The sequence below is a fragment of the Agelaius phoeniceus genome, chromosome 7 (assembly GCF_051311805.1).
Source record: "Agelaius phoeniceus isolate bAgePho1 chromosome 7, bAgePho1.hap1, whole genome shotgun sequence".
Taxonomy (NCBI): domain Eukaryota; kingdom Metazoa; phylum Chordata; class Aves; order Passeriformes; family Icteridae; genus Agelaius; species Agelaius phoeniceus.
The window spans coordinates 9,546,451-9,550,000 of NC_135271.1; the positions used below are offsets into that span (position 1 = coordinate 9,546,451).

At 70.8% G+C, this 3,550-nt stretch overlaps 1 non-coding gene across 1 annotated transcript; it reads right to left on the reverse strand.

Moving 5' to 3' along the window:
* Positions 1–458: 458 nt before the first annotated feature.
* On the reverse strand, positions 459–611 carry LOC129133442 (5.8S ribosomal RNA). The gene has a single exon (XR_008535981.1). It is a non-coding gene; the product is annotated as a 5.8S ribosomal RNA (ribosomal RNA).
* Positions 612–3,550: the final 2,939 nt, after the last annotated feature.

The window sequence follows — 3,550 nt, forward strand, 5'->3', positions numbered from 1 at the left end:
CTCACCCTCCTCTTTCTCTCTTGGCCCTCAGCAGTGCCTTTCGACGCCGTCTCTCGCTCTCCCCAGGCTGCCATGCCACCGCATCCATGGCATGGTCCCGGCAAGGACGAGCTCCACCCCAGCGGCTCACTCCGGGAGCGGGGAGCTATGGAGTGCTCCCCGAGTCTGCATTTAGGGGGACGAGGGCCCTGCGCGGCAACGACGACAACTGCGACGATGACGACTGCGATGACGACGATGCCCGCCGGGCCGCAGGGAAGGGATCGAGGCCGCGTAGGGAAATGCTTCCGTCGCCGAACCCCTGACCGTCTTCCCTCCAGGCACCAGCGGGACGCCGCTGCTCCCGCCGCCACTGCTGCTGCCACCACCGCTGCCGCCGCCCACCGCGGGCGACGGGCCTGAGAGGTGACCCCAGCCATGCCGCCGCCGTGGTCCCTGGATGGCGATTGATCGTCAAGCGACACTCAGACAGGCGTAGCCCTGGGAGGAACCCAGGGCTGCACGTGCCTTCAAATGATCGATGGTCAATGTGTCCTGCAATTCACATCAATTCTCACAGCTAGCTGCGTTCTTCATCGATGCATGAGCCGAGTGACCTACCGCTAAGAGTCGTCTGCCTTTCAGGCACTGCTCATGCCAAGCGGCCCCTTTTTTTGTTACTCTGGCACCGAGGACGTGGGGGTGCGCGCCTGGCTTTGACCGTACGAGCACACAGAAACGGAAGGGGGAATAAAAACCAACTGGAGCAACCCACGCTCTGAAGGCTGGCCAAGAGGCAGGGGAGCCCACGCTCCTGACCGCCTCCCACTGTGAGGGGAGACGCCGACCTCACAAACGCTGTCCTTCGGAGGCGGACCAGGCACCCGGGCTCGGCCCGGCCTCCGCGCCGAGGGCCACGCGGCGCGCGCTGGAATGCGGGAAGGCACGGCAGCCCGCCCGCTTCTTGCTTTCACGGGACGACACGCACAACACACATGGCACGTGGCCGGGGGCGTGTGGCCGTCAGCCCCCGCACACGCCGGCTCTCCCTTGGCCCCCGACGCCGCAGGCCTCGCGGAGTGCCGCTGCGCCGCTGCACGGCCTGCTTTTCTCTTTCCCCACTGCACGCCTTCCCCTGGCTCGAGATGGCACGCGATGATGACCAGCCCCCACTGGCGTGCCTCCTGCAGGACCACTCCCCTGCTGGGCGGGTGAGTGACCGGCGGATGGGCTCCACCGCCAGCCCCGGAGGTGGACGCCACCGAGACCCGAGCCAGCATCGCCAGTGCCCCAGGCCTGCCAGGCAGCATACCCCGGCGCTGCCGGGGCCGCGCTCCCAGGACCGCCACCGCCGCGTCGCACTGCCGGGGCCCCTAGCCTCGGGCACGCGCCTGGCGGAAGGCGGTACGGAGCTGAGCCGGGGGGCAACGCTCGCTCTACTTGTTTGCACGCGGACACCGGGCGGGGAGAAGCACCCCCGTGGCCGCCCCGCATGCCTTTCTGCGGCCCACACGCGGCTGGGAAGGGCAATGGAGGGAAGGGCAATGGAGGACGCGACAAGCGGGGCCCAGGATAGGACTGCCGCTGGGCGACGGCGGGTGCCTTCTGGTGACCGTCCCCGCAGGGTGGGACGCCCGTCGAGCGGCGCTGCCGCCGCTCGGCACGGGGTCGCCTGCGCTTGCGGGCCTCCGCAGCTGGAGGGCCCACCGAGCACTCGCCCTCCACAAGCAGGCGGGTGGTTGAGCCAGGGGACAGCTGGCGGATGACGGCACCGCCGGTGTGCGTTCGAGGAGAAAAGGCTGTCGAGGGGAGGAGAGGCGCCGGACGCGCCGGGTGCAGTGCCGCGCGCGCCAGAGACCACGGCGGCGGTCCGAGGAGAGAGAGAGAGCGGGCGGGCCCCGGCAGCCATGACCCCGTGGCCGAGGAAGGGCAGAGAGCACGCGCTCTCTGCCAGCGCCGCCCATTACGACGAGGCGAGCGGGTCGGCCCCTGCGGCCGACAGCGTGCCGCAGCCTCTCCGTCAAGGCCAGGCTGCGGGGGGGGGGGCAGGGCGCCCCTCCTTGGTGCCGTACGGTTGACCCCTGCAGCACGCGGCGGGACAACGACGGCGACGGAGGAGTGCGGCCGGTGGCGATGGGACAACCACCGCAGGGGATCAGTGGGAGTAGCTGCTCCCCACCCCTCAGTGGCACCCCGCTCGGACACCGCCAGACACACCTGCCACCGCCGCCGCCGGCACCACAGCCACCATGGCGGGCCGCGCCAAGCCGCCCGAGTCTTTAAACTGCCGCCCTGCCCCACCGGCCCCTTTCAGCAAACCCGCAGCGTTGGATGACGCTGAGGGAAAAAAACCTGGGGGGACCACCGAGGCACGGAGCGCTAGGTACCTGGCCCTGGGGCGAGGGAAACGACCTGCATGGCCCTGCCGGGGTGCCTCCCCCGCTGCCGCCCTCAGGAGAGCGTCCACTGGCGGGGGTGCGCCCGACATCTGCCGCCACCACTGCCATGTGCTTCTCGGGGCCCGGGGTTTCCCTCAGTAGCCTGGCGCTGCGCATCTGAGAGGACTGCCGTGGCTTGGGCCGCCCCGCCGGCGCAGGGCCCGACCACCGAGCACAACTCGGGCGCGCGCACACACACCACGGCGTGGCAGGGAACGCCCGGAGGCCTTGGCCCTTGGAGTTTCTCTGCCGTGCACGAGAGGGGGGCCGCTCAGTTCGAGAGCAGGGAACTCTGCTGGCCGGCAAAGGTCCCGCTCCCTGGTGCGGGATGGGCTGGAGGAGCCGCCTCCTCCGAGCCCCGAAGGCGCCCCCGCCACCTGGCTCCCTCGCCCTTTCCACCTCGGCTGCCGACGGGTGCCACAGCCAGACGGACAGCCGTCGCTCGACAGGCGAAGCAGTGACGGAAGGGACGGGTGCGCCTCCGGGAGGGGCCGTGCCAAGCACCCCTCCCTCCCGGCAGCCGGGCGGCTTTCTCGCACGCACGCTGAGGAGAGCCGAGCTCGGGAGAACTCGGGCCGCGCCAGGACACCTGCAGGCGGCACACTGGCGACCGGTGTACGGCGGCGCCGGCCACGGTGGTGCAAGGCTCGGGGGCCCGCGGCCACGCCCCGTCTCTCCGGCAGGGAGGGACCAGCGGCAGACCAGTGCAAGGCCATGGTGGAGGGGGTGGTGTCGGGGATGGAGGGGCAAGCCGTCGCGACGGCGGTGAGCATGCCATGCTTCTAGGCCCGGCTGCGACGCGCGGTGTAGCGCGGGGAGAGCCCCGCCCACGCGCACGTTGGCGGGTGCGCATGGCGTGTGCGCGTGACGCGCTTCGCCGTGCCGAGAGGCTTTTCCCCCCTCTCCCCCTCCTGACCCCCCGCGCCCGGAGGTGCTGTGCGCCTCCGGTTTCTCTCTCTCTCTCTGGGGCTGACGGTGCGGGGCGAAGCGGAAGGGCATGTGGCCCCCGGTGCCGACCGGGGCCAGCAGCCGGGAGCCAAGCATGTGAATGGAGTGGGCGTGTAAGTGACGCCACTCACGCACAGCCTGCCAGATGGCCTGGCACGACGTGGCGGGCGCCAAGCCCCATCGGT